The following is an 18,688-nucleotide window of genomic DNA, read 5'->3' as shown; positions in this document are numbered from 1 at the left end:
CAGTGCTACAAAATGTCCTGGGAGAACTGACTGCTGTAATACAAATAAAAGAGAAAACAAAAAGAAAAAGTAAGTGGAAAGTATTGGACTCAGGGTAGTTTTGTGGGTAGAGGGGGAAAGAAATCCAATGAGCAAATTCTGAATGAACTGATCCTGAAGTTTCCAAGAGTAACATAGAAACTGCAATGAGGCTTGCTGAAATAAGGTCCTAGAAAGTTGAAGGCAACTTATTAATTGTGTACTTGTAAATCAGAGACTCACTTTATGTTTACTTTCGTTTCCCAGTTAGAAATATTTTTGATCCAAATTCTACAAGTTCATTTCAGCCAAATTGTTATTAGCCAGAACTAGGAGTACCAACCAGCATATATTTTTATTATTCAAAATAATATTTGCAGTGAAAACAGAAAAATCATCAAAATTAATTTTGCTTGGGGCTTTATTAAAATATTAATACCCAGAATATTTTTATTTTGCTTAGAATTCATTTCCTATTGTGCCTTACCATGAAATTCCTACATAGACTGAGTTTATATTTGATTCAAACTCAGACTTACAAATTTAATCTGGAAAATTAAAATGATGCAAGAAGGCAAAGGTTTCAGGAAGATTGAAATAACCTTGGTCTTTCTGTATTTAATAAAATAAAATAGGGGTTTTCAAGATGGCAGAGTAGAGGGTGGCTGCATTTCATGTTGTTCCAGGACTCAGGATTCAAAAGAGGAGATATTGAGAGACTTGGGACCAACTCAAAGAAGCCGGGTGAGTCTCTTCCATTGGGGAGGCGTCCCAGAAGGGGTGGTAGTCCCTCAACACAGGGAACTTTGTGAAGTAGATCTGCCCAGCGAGACACCCCTCCCCCCACTGGAGCAGTGAACTCGGACAACTGGGAGCATCGTAGAGGAGGCTGCTCAGCACTGTGCTTGGACTCGGAGCAACCACTGGGGCTCCGGGTGGCTGCCCAGAGGAGGAGCTGTGAGGAGAGCTGTTTGAACTCAGAGCGACCACTCCTGAACACTGGGGCCTGCCCGGAGGAGGAGGGGGAGGAGCATGGTGGGTCGCTTGGACTGAGTGACTGCACCAGAGCCACAGGCAGTTGCCAGAAGAGGAGCTGCGTGGAGAGCTGTTTGGACTCAGAGAGACCACTTCTGAACACCAGGGGGCTGCCTGGGGGAGGAGGAGGAGGAGCATGTCAGGTCACTTGGACTGGGAGTGACAGCATCAGAGCTCCAAGAAGCTGCTCAGAGGAGGAGGCGAGTGGTGAGTTGTTTGGACTCAAAGTGACCACTCCTGAACACTGGGGGGGCTGCCCAGAGGAGGAGGAGGAACGGGGCCGGTCATTTGGACTCTGAGTGACTGCCCAGGGCTATAGGCGGTTGGCGGGAGGAGGAGGCACGCAGTGAGTTGCTTGGACTCCTAGTGACCACACCAGAACACCAGGCGGCTGTCCAGAGGAAGAGGCGTGTGGCGGATCGCTGGGACTCAGAGCTAAGGTACAGGGCTCCAGGTGTCTGCTCAGAGGAAGGGCCTCATAGCCAGGCAATTAGGTGCAGAGCAGGGTCCCAGGACCTAGGAGGCTTCCTGGTGGAAGCGCTGAACTGAGAAACGCTTAGGGGCAGAGTGAAGGTTCCAGGACTGCGGGCAGATTCTCTGAGGAGAGGCAGCCAAAGGAGACTCATCTGAGAAGGGTGAGGCTCCCAGGCCCAGGAGGTAGGTCCAGGCCCCTGGGAACTTTGCAGAGGAAGGCAGCCCAGCCCAGGCAGTAGTTGTAGATTGAAGGGAACCTCTAGGAGGGGAACTGACCAGCCAGACCTTCCCACCAGGTGAGTCTTCCCTGCCGAGTGAGGTTTTCCCACAAGGACGGTAAAACCAGAGACACAGGCCCAAACAGGCCTTGCCTCAGCCTGCAGCCTAGTTCCCCTTTGGATGACCACTGGTCAACAAGTGGAGGCACCTCTTTTCCACTAGCAGGGAATATACCCTACCTGAAGGCCACCACCCCTAGAGAGGCAGCTTCCTTGTGGAGCACCGCGCTATCAACTTCCTCCAGACTTCAGCCTACTGAAGGCTAAGAAGGGATATACTAGAAATCTTCAGGGACATTATAAGTCAATAGAGGAAATCTGCAATATCTCAGCAGTCCACTGAAACCTGAACAAGATAACGAGGGAAGAAAATGCTGCAAACAAATCTAGATGTTACATCAATAAAACCCAATGACAGCATGGCAGAAGAAATGACAGAAAAGGAGTTCAGAATGTACATAATTAAAATGATCAGGGAAGCAAACGATGAGATGAAAGAGCAAATGCAGGCATTGAATGATCGCACCAATCGACAGTTAAAAGAGCAAATACAGGAAGCAAAAGATCATTTCAATAAAGAGTTAGAGATATTGAAAAAAAAAACCCAAACAGAAATCCTTGAAATGAAGGAAACAATAAACCAAATTAAGAACTCCATAGAAGCATATCCAATAGGATACAACACCTGGAAGAGAGAACCTCAGACATTGAAGACAAAATATTTAACCTTGAAAACAAAGTTGAACAAACAGAGAAGATGGTAAGAAATCATGAACAGAATCCACAAGAACTATGGGATATCATGAAAAGGCCAAATTTAAGAATTATTGGAATTGAGGAAGGCCTAGAGAAACAAACCAAAGGAATGAACAATCTATTCAATGAAATAATATCAGAAAATTTCCCAAATCTGAAGAATGAAATGGAAAATAAAGTTCAAGAGGCTTATAGGACTCCAAATACACAAAATTACAACAGACCCACACCAAAGCACATTATAATGAAAATACCTAACATACAAAATAAAGACAAAATGCTAAAGGCCACGAGAGAAAAGAACCAAATTACATTCAGGGGGAAAGCAACACAGATATCAGCAGATTTTTCAATCCAGACCCTAAAAGCTAGAAGGGCCTGAAACAACATTTTTCAAGCCTTGAAAGAAAATGGATGCCAACCAAGAATCTTATAACCAGCAAAACTTACCTTCAAATTTGACGATGAAATAAAATCCTTCCATGATAAACAAAAGCTAAAAGAATTTACAATAAGAAAGCCAGCATTACAGAACATTGTCAGCAAAACATTCCATAAGGAAGAGATGAAAAACAAAGAAGCAAATCAGCAAAGGGAGGAATTATCCTAAAGGAATTGTCAAATAAAGGAGGAACCAAGTCATGTCAAATAAATAAATAAATAAATAAATAAATAAATAAATAAATAAAATTTTAAAAATGAACCAAATGACCGGGAAACCAAATCATATCTCAATAATAACCCTGAATGTTAATGGCCTGAATTCATGAATCAAAAGACATAGACAGGCAGATTGGATTAAAAAAGAAAGATCCAACAATATGTTGCCTGCAAGAGACTCACCTCATAGAAAAAGATACTCATAGACTAAAGGTGAAAGGATGGGGAAAAACATACCATGCACGTGGAATCAGCAAAAAAGCTGGAGTATCCATCCTCATTTCAGATAATGTGGACTTCAAGCCAAAGTTAGTCAGAAGGGATAAAGAAGGTCATTTCATACTGCTTAAGGGAAGCATAAATCAGCAAGATATAACAATCATAAACATCTATGCCCCAAACAGTGGCTCATCCATGTATGTCAAACAAATTCTTCTCAATTTCAGAAACCAAATAGACCTTAACACACTAATACTAGGTGATTTTAACACACCTCTCTCACCATTGGACAGATCTTCCAAACAAAAATTGAACAAAGAAACCATAAACCTCAATAACACAATCAATAATTTAGACTTAACAGACATTTATAGAATACACCATCCAACCAAGAGCGAATACACTTTCTTCTCAGCAGCACATGGATTGGTCTCTAAAATAGACCATATATTATGCCACAAGTTAATGTTAGCAAATACAAGAAGATAGAGACACTGCCTTGTATTCTATCAGATCATAATGGATTGAAGTTAGAAATAAATGAAAGAGTAAAAAACAGAAACTATACCAACACCTGGAGATTAAACAATATGCTATTATATGATGAATGGATAACAGAAGATATTAGTAAAGAAATTAAAAAATTCTTAGAGGTAAATGAGAACAAAGAAACATCATATCAAAATCTCTGGCACACGATGAAAGCAATACTTAGAGGAAAATTTATTTCATGGAGTGCATTTAATAAAAGAAGTAAAACTCAACAAATAAACGACCTAACACTACAGCTCAAAGCCCTAGAAAAAGAAGAACAGACCAGCACAAAAGTAGTAGAAGACAAGAAATAGTTAAATTCAGAGCTGAAATCAATGAAATTGAAACAAAAGAAACAATACAAAAAATTGACAAAATAAATAGTTGGTTCTTCGAAAAAATAAACAAAATTGATAAACCCTTAGCCACACTAACAAAGAGAAGACGAGAGAAAACCCAAATCACTAAAATTCCGAATGAACAAGGAAATATCACAACAGAAAGGATTGAAAAACAAAACATAATTAGAGGCTATTTTGAAAAACTATACTACAACAAAATAGAAAATTTCGACGACATCAACAGGTTTCTAGAGAAATATGAATTGCCTAAACTGAAGGAGGAGGACATACACAATTTAAGTAGACCAATTTCAAGTAATAAAATAGAAGAAGTCATCAAAAGCCTACCAACAAAGAGAAGTCCGGGACCAGATGGATTCTCAGCCGAGTTCTACAAAATCTTTAAAGAAGAGCTCATTCCAATACTTCTCAAAGTATTCCATATAATAGAAGAGGAGGGAATCCTCCCAAACTCGTTCTATGAAGCCAATCTCACACTGATACCTAAACCAGACAGAGACTCATCAAGGAAAGAAAATTTCAGACCAATATCCTTAATGAACATCGACGCAAAAATTCTCAACAAAATTGTAGCAAATCGCATACAAAAACATATTAAAAAGATAGTGCACCATGATCAAGTGGATTTCATCCCAAGGATGCAAGTTTGGTTCAACATGAGGAAATCAATAAATGTAATTCACCATATCAATAGACTTAAAGTCAAGAATCACATGATTATTTCAATAGATGCAGAAAAAGCATTTGATAAAATACAGCACCCCTTCATGCACAAACACTAGAAAAAATTGGGGTAGTGGGAACATTCCCTAACATTGTAAAGGCCATTTATGCTAAGCCCATGGCTAATATCATTCTAAATGGTGAAAAACTGAAAGCATTCCCCCTAAAAACTGGAACAAGGCAGGGATGCCCTCTTTCACCACTTCTATTCAATATTGTCCTTGAAACTCTAGCCAGAGCAATTAGACACACCAAAGAAATTAAAGGAATACGAATAGGAAAAGAAGAACTCAAACTATCCCTATTTGCTGATGATATGATTGTATACTTAGAGGAACCAAGAAATTCCACCAGGAAACTTTTAGAACTCATAAGTGAATTCAGTAAAGTAGCAGGTTAAAAGATCAATGCATATAAATCTAATGCATTTTTAAACATAAGTGATGAATCTTTGGAAAGAATAATTAGGAAAACTACCACATTCACAATAGCCTTGAAAAAAATAAAATACTTGGGAATCAATCTCACAAAAGAATAGAAATACCTCTTCAGTGAGAACTACAGAACACTAAAGAAAGAAATCGAAGAAAACCTTAGAAGATGGAAAGATCTCCCAGGTTCTTGGATAGGAAGAATGAATTTTGTCAAAATGGCCATACTACCAAAAGTGCTATACAGATTCAATGCAATTCCAATTAAAATCCCAATGACGTACCTTGCAGAAATAGAGCAAGCAATTATGAAATTCATCTGGAAGAATAAGAAAACCAGAATAGCTAAAGCAATCCTTAGCAGAAAGAGTGAAGCAGGGCGTATCGAAATACCAGATCTTCAACTCTACCACAAAGCAATAGTAACAAAAACGGCATAGTATTGGTACCAAATTAGAAAGGTAGATCAATGGTACAGAATAGAAGACATGGACACAAACCCAAATAAATACAATTTTCTCATACTAGACAAAGGGGCCAAAAATATGCAATGGAGAAAAGATAGCCTCTTCAATAAATGGTGCTGGGAGAATTGGAAATCCATATGCAACAGAATGAAACTAAACCCATATCTCTCACCATGCACGAAACTAAACTCAAAATGGATTAAGGACCTCAGAATCAGACCAGAGACCCTGCATCTTACAGAAGAAAAAGTAGGTCCAGATCTTCAACATGTCAGCTTAGGACCAGACTTCCTCAACAGGACTCCCATAGCACAAGAAATAAAAGCAAGAATCAATAACTGGGATAGATTCAAACTAAAAAGCTTTCTCTCAGCAAAGGAAACTATCAGCAATGTGAAGAAAGAGCCTACAGAGTGGGAGAAAATCTTTGCCAATCATACTTCAGATAGAGCACTAATCTCCAGAATCTATAAAGAACTCAAAAAACTTTACACCAAGAATACAAATAATCCAATTGACAAATGGGCTAAGGAAATGAATAGACACTTCACAGAAGAAGATCTATAAGCTATCAACAAACATATGGAAAAATGCTCAACATCTCTAGTAATAAGAGAAATGCAAATCAAAACCACCCTAAGATTCCATCTCACCCCAATTAGAATGGTGATTATCAAGAATACAAGCAACAACAGGTGTTGGCGAGGATGTGGGGAGAAAGGTACACTCATACATTGCTGGTGGGGCTGCATATTAGTGCAGCCACTCTGGAAAGCAGTGTGGAGATTCCTTAGAAAACATGGAATGGAACCACCATTTGACCCAGCTGTCCCACTCCTTGGCCTATACCCAAAAGACTTAAAATCAGCATACTACAGAGATACAGCCACATCAATGTTCATAGCTGCTCAATTCACAATAGCCAGATTGTGGAACCAACCTAGATGTCCTTCAATTGATGAATGGATTAAAGAAACTGTGGTACATATATACAATGGAATATTATTCAGCCGTAAAGAATGAGAAAATTATGGCATTTGCAGGCAAATGGATGAAATTGGAGAATATCATATAAGTGAGATAAGCCAATCTCAAAAATTCAAAGGACGAATGATATCGCTAATAAGTGGATGATGACACATAATGGGGGGAGGGAGGGGTTTGTGTTAGGGTTAGAGTTAGGGTTAGGGAGGGGGGCATGAATGGAGGAAGGAAGGACTGTATAGAGGGAAAAGAGGGGTGGGAGGGGTGGGGGGAAGGGAAAAAATAACAGAATGAATCAAACAACATTACCCTATGTAAATTTATGATTATGCAAATGGTATGCCTTTATGCCATGTACAAAGAGAGAAACAGCATGTATCCCATTTGTTTTCAATAAAAAAAGAAAATAAATAAATAAAATCATCCATAGTCATATGAAAAAATATTTATAAAACAGTAAAAAATATTAGAGTTAATCTTGTAAAAAATATATAGAGTAAAAAAATGAAAATTGCAAAATCTACACAGTAGCAAAAATATAGACTTGGGATCAGTTACCTCTCATGCATCAGGCTACTGAAAACTGGGAAGTTTCATTACTATATGACTGATATACTGTAGATTTTCTTTTTTCCCCTTATTGAAAAATTTTGTTTTTATTTCTTTACTTTTCTTGCTCTCTTTTCCTTTTGTTTACCTGTTCCCTTAGAGTCTCTTTCTCCCTTTTTTGCATGCTAACATCTAATTTCTTTTGATTACACTCTCACCCTTTCTATTATGTAGAACTTCTGTATATTCTTTTCTTATCCCATTAACAGCCACATTCTACATCCTTCTGCATCCTCTTTGTCCTCTATTAGAAACTGCAGACCTTATTGCAAATCTGTTTGGGTTTTACTGAAGATAATATTTGAACTCATTCTGATTATTATGTCAATTTTGTTATTGTCCTCATAGGGGCTATTTGGTCTAGGACTGCATAGTGTCTGAATTGGGCACTGCTAATACTGATCTCCCCTTAAATAAAAGGTTTTGGAAACCTATAGGGCCACTATAAGCCTATAGGGGGAAATCTGCAATATGCCAGATCTGCACTGCTAGAGGGGAAGATACATGAACAACATGAAAAAATAAGGGAAGAAAATGATCCAAACAAACCTAGATTCTATATTAATAAAATCCAATGACACTATGGTACAAGAAATGTCAGAGAAGGGCTTCATATTATACATGATTAAGATGATTCCTGAAGCAAAGGATGAGATAAGAGAGCAAATGCAGTCAATGAATGATAATACCAATAAGCTGACAGAGCAACTGCAGGAAGCAAAAGATCATTTCAACAAAGAGATAGAGATTCTCAAAAAAAACCTAACGGAAATCCTTGAAATGAAGGAAACAATAAACCAAATAAATAACTCAATGGAAAGCATCACCAAAAGACGAGACCACATGGAAGACAGAACCTCAGACAATGAAGACAAAATATTTAATCTTGAAAATAAAGTTGCCCAAATAGAGAAGATGGTAAGAAATCATGAACAGAATCTCCAAGAACTATGGGACATCATGAAAAGACCAAATTTAAGAATTATTGGGATTGAGGAAGGCACAGAGATACAAACCAAAGGAATGAACAATTTATTCAATGAAATAATATCAGAAAATTTCCCAAACCTGAAGAATGAAATGGAAAATCAATACAAGAGGCTTATAGAACACCAAATGCACAAAATCACAACAGATCCACACCAAGGCACATTATAATGAAAATGCCTAACATTCAAAATAAAGATAAGATTTTGAAGGCCTCAAGAGAAAAGGATCAGATTACATATAGGGGGAGACCAATATGGATAGCAGCAGACTTCTCAACCCAGACTCTAAAAGCTAAAAGGGCCTGGAACAACATATTTCAAGCTCTGAAAGAACATGGTTGCCAACCAAGAATCTTATATCCAGCAAAGCTAACCTTCAGATTTGAAGATGAAATGAAATCCTTCCATGATAAACAAAAGTTAAAAGAATTTATAAATAGAAAGCCTGTGCTACAGAATGTTCTCAACAAAATATTCCATGAGGAGGAAATGAAAAACAACAATGTAGGTCAGCAAAGGGAGGAACTACCTTAGAGAAAAACCACTCAATGGAGAAACTAAGCCAACTTAAAAACCAAAAATAATCCCAAATCACTGGGAATGCAAATCATATCTCAATAATTACCCTGAACGTTAATGGTCTAAACTCATCAATCAAAAGACATAGACCGGAAGAATGGATTAAAAAGAAAGACCCAACAATATGCTTTCTGCAAGAGACTCATCTCACAGAAATAGACATCCACAGACAAAAGGTGAAAGGATGGGAAAAAACCTACCATGCACATGGACTCAGTAAAAAAGCAGGGGTTTCCATTCTTATATCAGATGAAGTGGACTTCAAGCCAAAGTTAGTCAGAAGGAATAAAGAAGGACATTTCATACTGCTTTAGGGAACCATAAATCAGGAAGACATAACAATAGTAAATATTTATGCCCCAAACAATGGTGCATCCCTGTACATCAAACAAATTCTTCTCAATTTCAGGAATCACATAGACCACAACACAATAATTCTGGGTGACTTTAACACACCGCTATCACCACTAGATAGATCTTCCAAACAAAAACCAAACAAAGAAACCATAGTACTCAATAACACAATCAATAACCTAACTTAATAGACACATATAGAATATTCCATCCATCAATGAGTAGATTCACATTCTTCTCAGCTGCACATGGAACCTTCTCCAAAATAGACCTTATGTTATGCCACAAAGCAGCCCTTAGGAAATGCAAAAAAATAGAGATACTGCCTTGTGTTCTATCAGATCATAATGGACTGAGAGTAGAAATCAATGACAAAATAAAAAACAGAAATTACTCCAACACCTGGAGACTAACTAATATGCTACTGAATGAAACATGGAAAACAGAAAACACCAGGGAGGAGATAAAAAATTCTTAGAGGTCAATGAGAATGATGATACAACATATCAAAATCTCTGGGACACTATGAAAGCAATATTAAGAGGAAAATTCATTGTATGGAGCACATTCCAGAAAGAATGAAAAGTCAACAACTAACTGACCTAACATAACAGCTCACAGCCCTAGAAAAAGAGGAACAGAATAACAGCAAAAGTAGTAGAAGACAGGAAGGAAATAATTAAAATCAGAGTTGAAATCAATGAAATTGTAACAAAAGAAACAATTCAAAAAATTGACAAAACAAAAAGTTGGTTCTTGAAAAAGTTAACAAAATAGACAAACCCTTAACCACACTAACAAAGAGAAGGAGAGAGAAAACTCAAATTACTAAAACTCGTGATGCAAAGGAAATATCACGACAGACACCACTGAGATACAGAACATAATGAGAAGCTACTTTGAAAATCTGTATTCCAACAAAATAGAAACTACCAAAGACACTGACAAATTTCTAGAGACATATGCTCCTCCCAAACTGAACCAGGAGGACATACACAATTTAAACAGATCAATATCAAGCAATGAAATAGAAGAAGCCATTAAAAACCTACCATCCAAGAAAAACCCAGGACCAGACGGATTCTCAGCCGAGTTCTACAAGACCTTCAAAGAAGAACTCCTTCCAATACTGCTCAAAGTATTCCAGGACATAGAAAAGGAGGGTACCATACCAAACTCATTCTATGAAGCTAATATCACCCTCATACCCAAACCAGGAAAAGACACATAAAGGAAAGAAAATTTTAGACCAATATCCTTGATGAATATAGATACAAAGATCCTTAACAAAATATTGGCAAACCCTATCCAAAAACGTGTTAAGAAAATTGTGCACCACGATCAAGCGGGGTTCATCCCTGAAATGTAAGGATGGTTTAACATCTGTAAATCAATAAATGTAATCCATCATGTCAATAGACTTAAGGATAAGAATCATATGGTTATTTCGATTGACGGAGAAGAAGCATTCGACAAAGTACAACACCCCTTCATGCTCAAAACACTAGAAAAAAATAGGGATAGTAGGAACATACGTCAACATTGTAAAGGCTATTTATGCTAAGCCCATGGCCAACATCATTCTTAATGGAGAAAAACTGAAACCATTCCCTTTAAAAACAGGAACAAGACAGGGATGTCCTCTTTCACCACTTCTATTCAACATTGTCCTCAAAACTCTAGCCACAACACTTAGGCAGACTAAAGAAATTAAAGGGATACGGATAGGAAAAGAGGAACTTAAGCTGTCACTATTTGCTGATGACATGATTCTGTATTTAGAGGATCCAAAAACCTCCTCCAGAAAACTTCTAGACCTCATCAATGAATTCAGCAAAATAGCAGGCTATAAAATCAACACACATATATCTAAAGCATTTTTATACGCTAGCAAACGAAACATCTGAAAGGGAAATGAGGAAAACAACTCCATTTGCAATAGCCTCAAAAAAATAAAATACTTGGGAATCAATCTAACCAAAGAAGTAAAAGATCTCTCCAATGAAAACCACAAAATATTGAAGAAAGAGATTGAGAAAGACCTTAGAAGATGGAAAGATCTCCCATGTTCTTGGATAGGCAGAATTAATATTGTCAAAATGGCCATACTACCAAAAGTGCTATACAGATTCAATGCAATTCCAATTAAAATCCCAATGATGTACCTTACAGAGATAGAACAAGCAATCATGAAATTCATTGGGAAGAATAAGAAATCCAGAGTAGCTAAAGCAATCCTTAGCAGGAAGAATGAAACAGGGGGTATCACAATACCAGAACTTCAACTATACTACAAAGCAACAGTAACAAAAACAGCATGGTATTGGCACCAAAATAGGTAGATCAATGGTACAGAATAGAGGACACGGACACAAACACAAATAAATACAATTTTGTCATACTACACAAAGGTGCCAAAAATATACAATGGAGAAAAGATAGCCTTTTCAACAAATGGTGCTCGTAAAACTGGAAATCCATGTGCAACAGAATGAAACTAAACCCCTATCTCTCACGCAGCTCAAAAATCAACTCAAAATGGATCAAGGACCTTGAAATCAGACCAGAGACCCTGCATCTTATAGAAGAAAAAGTAGGTCCAAATCTTCAACTTGTTGGCTTAGGATCAGACTAGGACTCCCATAGCACAAGAAATAAAAGCAAGAATCAATAACTGGGACAGATTCAAACTAAATAGCTTTTTCTCAGCAAAGGAAACTATCAGCAATGCGAGGAGAGAGCCTACAGAGTGGGAGAAAATCTCTGCCACTCATACTTCAGATAAAGCACTAATTTCCAGAATATATAAAGAACTCAAAAAACTCTACATGAAGAATACAAATAACCCAATCATCCAATGGCCTAAGGATATGAACAGACGCTTCACAGAAGATCTACAAGCAATCAACAAACATATGAAAAAATGTTCAACATCTTTAGTAATAAGAGAAATGCAAATCAAAACCACCCTAAGATTCCATCTCACCCCAATTAGAATGGCAATTATCAAGAATACAAGCAACAACAGGTGTTGGTGAGGATGTGGGGAGAAAGGTACACTCATACATTGCTGGTGGGGCTGCAAATTAGTGCAGCCACTCTGAAAAGCAGTGTGGAGATTCATTAGAAAACTTGGAATGGAACCACCATTTGACCCAGCTATCTCACTCCTTGGCCTATACCCAAAGGACTGAAAAATCCTTGTAGAGATACAGCCACATCAATGTTCATAGCTGCTCAATTCACAATAGCCAGATTGTGGAACCAACCTAGATGTCCTTCAGTTGATGAATGGATAAAGAAACTGTGGTATATATGTACAATGGAATATTACTCAGCTATAAAGAATAATAAAATTATGGCATTTGCAGGCAAATGGATGAAATTGGAGAATATCATGCTAAGTAAGATAGGCCCATCTCAACAAACTAAAGGACAAATGATCTCACTGATAAACGGATGATGACACATAATGGGGGTGGGCAAGAATGGAGGAAGGAGGGACTGTATAGAGGGAAAAGAGGGGTGGGAGGGGTTGGGGGAAGGAAAAAGTAACTGAATGAATCAAACATAAAAAAAAGAAAACAAATAGACTTGGAAAAAGAGGAAAACTCTGTCTCCAGATAGACAACAGAATAAGAAAAAAATATTTTTAAATGTCCAGTGCATGTATATGCTTAATGTAATTATTATAGAAATCTTAGCAGTGGATTTTTTATCTAATCAATATTTCGAAGTTCCTTTCACTGTAAATAACTGACAAGCTCTAGGTATATATCTTTGAAAAAGGTAATTACTTGTCTTGAAGGATTTTATAAATGAAAAAAAAGAGAAAAGAAAGAAATGAGAAACACATAAAGTAACTACAAGCTATTTTAAGTGTTAATATGTAAATAATTGAGATGCAGAGATAGATACAAATAAGGAGTAGGCATTACCAGCCTTATTAGAATTGTGCAAAAAGTTCCTACAAGAAGATGCTTTTAAACTGATCCAAGGAATAAGGAGCATGAGTAGAAATGGAGAAATAGTGTTCAGGAAGATGATATAACATACAGAAAGACCCTTAGAATGAGTTTGGTGTATCTGAGAACTAGAGAGATCTTGTGACTGGATCATTGTAAATGAGGGAAAGAATGACATGAAGAGGTTTAGAAAAGTAGGTAGGCTATGGTAGATTTCACCAATATTTATTGTTATTCTTTCTGGGAACACAGATGGATTCTACTTCCTTCTCTGTTTCATTTAATTTATGCAAAACCATGTAGATTATCTGAGCAAACAACATGAGCAAAAGAAATGTACATCAAGTCCAGGAAAAATTGTTTAAGAATTCAAGATGTGGCTCTTCATGTGCCCTTTCCCCACCAAGGAAAACCTAGAGACCTCTGAAATGGAAGAGTCATAGGATGCTGGAGCCTCGGTGGGTCTCAATCCCTGAGTGAACATTAAGAGACTTATGTTGGGTATATAAAGAAATGAGAACCTTAACTTTGTTATTTTGAGTTACAGAGATCTGTAGATGCTTGTTAGCATAGCAACATCCATACCATTCTAATCACTTTGTTGACTGGTACAGAAGTCATATTTTTCCTAAGTGCAAGGAAAAGACTCACTGAATGGTGGCTGCAAGTTCAAATAGTGGCTGCCTTTGCAGAAAGGAACTAGGAAATGTTAATCTGTACTTAATATTTCTTGTGTTGACTCTAAGCTCAAAATGGCCCTGGAATGGTTTTTACTTCTGCAACAGTTTTCCCAATGGTTTGGGGGCTATATTTTTCACTTCTATTGTTTCTCTGAAACCCTCATACCATCTGCTTTCTAATTTTCAGGAATTCCTAAAAATGTCTTGTGAGCTGCTGACTTCTTTTCTTTTACAACTGTGTTGCTCTAGATTCATTTTTTTTTTAAATTTTCTGTTGTTTAAAGATTTTAAGTGAGGAAGGATGAAAACATATCAGTTCAGTCCCCCATACTGATCCAATTATTTAAAGAATGATTTTCGATATTTTATCAATGTAGTGAAATAAGAATTTGCATTGAGTGTTGGTGGAATGTAAACAAATGAACATAAATTTTGTAAAAATAGTTTCAAAAAACAAATGCAGCATATAATCATGCAGTTTTATAATACATGTAAACATGTGTTCAACATTGATACTCTTCAACTCAGTAATTTTTCTATGTATTTTTCTGATATTTTAAAAAACAGATTCATGAGCAAGGGTATTCACTCAAGCATCATTTATAAACTCTTTAACAGTTACCTCCAAGATACCCAACGTAAGAAAAATGGTTAAATAATATTTAGCATATGAATTTTTAATGTTGTGTGAAAATGTTTGTAATATAATTGTACTGTGTCAATTTAGTTACATATGCATATTCTTAAGGACCCGAAGGAAATATATTGAAATATGATTGGTACTTGGTGGTTGATTTGCTTTATCATTAGATTTTCTTTTTTCACGTATGAACCTTTCTAAAAAAAACCTTTCTAATTAGCATAAGCACATACTTTTATCGTCAGAAAACTTCACAAGCATGAAAAAATAATTTTAAGAGAAGATGTTTATCTTTAATAATTGACCAAAATAACCCATCCCCTAAGCTTCCAGATAATCAAGGCCTAGGTTTTATTTATTTTACTTATAATGAGAGCTATTCAGTCTCCCATTGTCAAAACTTGATTTCCAAAGTAATTTCTGGTTAGTTCTGTTTTGTCATGATGCTTATTATTGTCTCTGTATGGGGACTCCTTCAAAATGTCCCTCATGTTACACAGAAGGATTAAAACAAAGCAACTCCACAAATGTAGATTAATAATAACTGAGACCTTTGGATAAAGTCATTTTACACCCTTCATTTCAACCTCCTGCTTTACTAATGAGCTTTTGGAAACTTAAAACTGAAAGTCTTAGAATTGTGGCCCTTTGTGACTGTCGTGAATGATTAAGTGGCTTATTAAGACAATTAAGTTTGGACCTCTAACTAATCGTTTCAGGAGACATAATATCCTATTAGACATCCCTGAATCTTTTGGGGCTTTTCGTATTCAAAGCCTCTACTAAACTATGATAATGAGAACTGAGAAGCCATGGTAATTAATTATCAAGGATTAGCTCATTTAAAGTTGCATCTCTTTTCTTCGTTCTTCTACTGTTCATCTCTCTCATGCCAGAATCTGGATGTGGATAAAACACTGTGGTAAGAATTCAGTTTTGTCTGTTTCCATGCAAAAGATTAAATTAAATTTGATGTGGTTTCTAGAGAAAGATAGTTCCTCCTTAACCCTTACTCTGTATCTGGCCCAAATGCCACTCCCTAGGAAATTCTCTAAGCCCCCAGATCACGCTAACACCCACACTGAAGTGGTCATTTTTTTAATGATTGCATGCACAATGTCTTCCTCACTAAACTGTTGATTTTATGAGACGAGGTGTCCTATCTGCCTTGTACCCAACCTTACCTCCATTATCTAGTTCAGTATCTGACATAAGACAGGTTTCATGATAAAAAATTTCATGAACGGATTAACTTTAAATTATCTTTTCTCTCTCATCATTGTCTAATCAAAATGGGGATATTTTGTGAAAACTAGTTTTATTTAATCTTTGGATTTTGGAACCTTCTTAAAACTTTAATTCTCCATGCAAGGCAGAGTAACATAATCAGAAGGGCACTGGATTAATATTGGAGGGCATATCTACTTGTACTGGCTGTCATTTCTTAGTCAGCCAAGTTTCAAGTCAGGTGATCTTGCCTGAGCCACAATTTCTTAATCTACAAATTTAAAATAATAATATCTCCCTACATACTTCACAAGGTTATTGAAAAGCTCAAGGGAGAATTCATGTGATATTGCCTCACAAACTCTAAAATACTAACTCAAAGTAAGAGGTTGTCATTCTAACCGCTTTTATGTATGGAGAGTCTTTACTTTTATTGATTGCCTCTCCACACACATACAAAAATTACTTTAGGAGAAAATGAAAACCATTATAGCAGTCTGTTATAGCCCAACTCATTATTACATTGTTGAATCAACCACTGATCTTATCACCTAGATAAAAGATTGATTACAACAAAAGTATAATATACACAGAAGTTAGACCAAGTTTTGAGCAATGTTTCCCAATCCAGAACAATAAAAGACATTTCACTATGCTTTTATATGGGGAGTTTCAAAGGAAATTATCACACTGGGTTCCACTAGTGGAGAAAAAATCCCCATATTCTTTCTCTTTCTCTCTTTTTCTTTCTCTCTCTCTTCCCCTCCCATCACACACATGCACACACACACACACACACACACACACACACACACACACACACACACACAGTTTCCTCTTAGAGATCTTAGAGTTGCATTTATGGTGGTAAAATAACCCAGCAACTGGTTCTGACCATCAGATACATGAACTTAAAAATTTAAAAGTTAGCACACTGAGAGTGAATCTATCTTTCAGGAGTGGATTTCACCTAGGAAGAGAGAAAGCATATGAAATCAGAATGCCAATTTATAAATTATAAATAGAAATATGGGTGTTCTACCTCCTTAAACTCTCACAGCTCCCAAAGGGAGATTACCAGTGAAGGTTAACCTGTTATGGAAAGGCTCCTTGAAGAGCGCAGACCCTTCTTGTGCTCAGAATCACAACAAAAGTGACTTATATAATTCAGATAATGGCCTGTAGCATGAATATCTACAAAGAAACCATGGCCAATATATTTTTTCTGTATTTAGAGTGAACATGACCAATATTTGCTCCTTTGGGTCAATTTTCCCTTGACTTTATTGCTGAATTTTGTCTTCTTTGTTATTTTTCCCTGAGACTTATTTATGTATTCAGTTAAGTTTTGTTCTGGTCCTGCCAGTGAATCTATTTATTCTCCAAGTGACTGTATACCTCTACTCTGATCTACTATTTATTGATTTTATAATTTAATTCTCAGAAAACAATCTCATTACCCCTATTTACAAGTTCATATGATACTTCACAGCTACCCCCCAAATACTACCATCAATAAAATAAAGGAAAAAAATCAGTCAGACATGAAGTGAACTGTCTGTTGCTCAAAGGACATTGAATTATTAAGTCAGCACTAGAAGATAGAAAAAAAAGGTCAGCATTTAAAATAATAATTCTGTCTAAAATTATATTAAAACAAGACTAGTGAAGATCCCAAAGGATTTTTTTAATATGACCTGTCTTGGAAAATGATTCAACCAGATATAAAGGCACATGGAATAGCTTTTTCATTTACAGCATTAATGTGTTTAATGAAGTAGCAAAAGAAATGAAAAATCAATTTCTTACAGCTTATTAATTCATGTTAAGAGATTGATTTCCATTTATAATTAAATATTATTAGTCTCTTCATTGACATCTGACTGTACATTTATAATGCATCATCCTGATAAGCTAAGTATCATTAATTTTAATAACAGAAAAATATTGAAAATATACTTGAATTACCAACCACCACGTAAATAAGACTTCTGACAGTCACAAACCCTTTAAAAAATAAAATGGGCCATGGTACAATTAAAATATTTAATAATCTAGTGACTGGCATCAGAGGATAAGAAAAGAAGTTCTAGGAGCACAAAACTCAAGAAACAGCTTTTATTTTGTTGTGAATTTCCAAAGACAGTGCTGTTGGTGAAGGTTGGGATGAGAGGCACCAGAATGCACCATTAATGGAATCCAGGTTGTTGCCATTGAAGCTGCATTTACAGTCTAATTTTATAAATATCAATTTTTGGAAAACATACTCACATTCCTAACAAATACCCCCAAAAGAGAGTAGAATCTTTTCAATAAAAGACAAAAGTAAAAAACTATATCAACACAGTAGAGAAAGATATGCTTTTTTTTATTATTGTGAATTTGTGGATTTGTTTGCCTCTGTCTTAAGTTATATAGAATTCCAGTGACATTTTATAATTATTATCAGGCTTGTTGTAATAGGACCATATGGGCCAGATGACTGCCAACAGCATGCTTGCCTTTGAGCTGTTTAAATTCAAGCCCATTTCACTATTTATGTGTGCCCTGACTCATTCCAAAACAGATTTCTGTTTGGCTTTTGTGCCATTTTCAATGCATCAGAAGAAATCATGCAAGCATCCCAAATCTTGTACCTTAAATAAGAATTACTTTGCAGCAAGTTTGCAGCGTAGTTCTTAGACCAAGTGAAGCCAAAATTTTC

The 18,688-nt window shown here is 36.4% G+C and overlaps 1 long non-coding RNA gene across 1 annotated transcript in view; it reads left to right on the top strand.

The window, feature by feature from the left end:
• LOC306665209 overlaps nucleotides 1–18,688 on the top strand; it is a 51,361-nt gene continuing 32,673 nt past the window's right edge. Inside the window, exon 1 of the long non-coding RNA XR_013764942.1 lies at nucleotides 1–69. This is a non-coding gene — a long non-coding RNA (uncharacterized lncRNA). The remainder of the gene's footprint in view (nucleotides 70–18,688) is intronic.

The sequence above is a fragment of the Sciurus vulgaris genome (assembly GCF_902686455.1).
Source record: "Sciurus vulgaris genome assembly, chromosome: 7".
Taxonomy (NCBI): domain Eukaryota; kingdom Metazoa; phylum Chordata; class Mammalia; order Rodentia; family Sciuridae; genus Sciurus; species Sciurus vulgaris.
The sequence above is the reverse complement of the archived record's forward strand: the minus strand, read 5'-3'. Positions and strand labels throughout refer to the sequence as shown.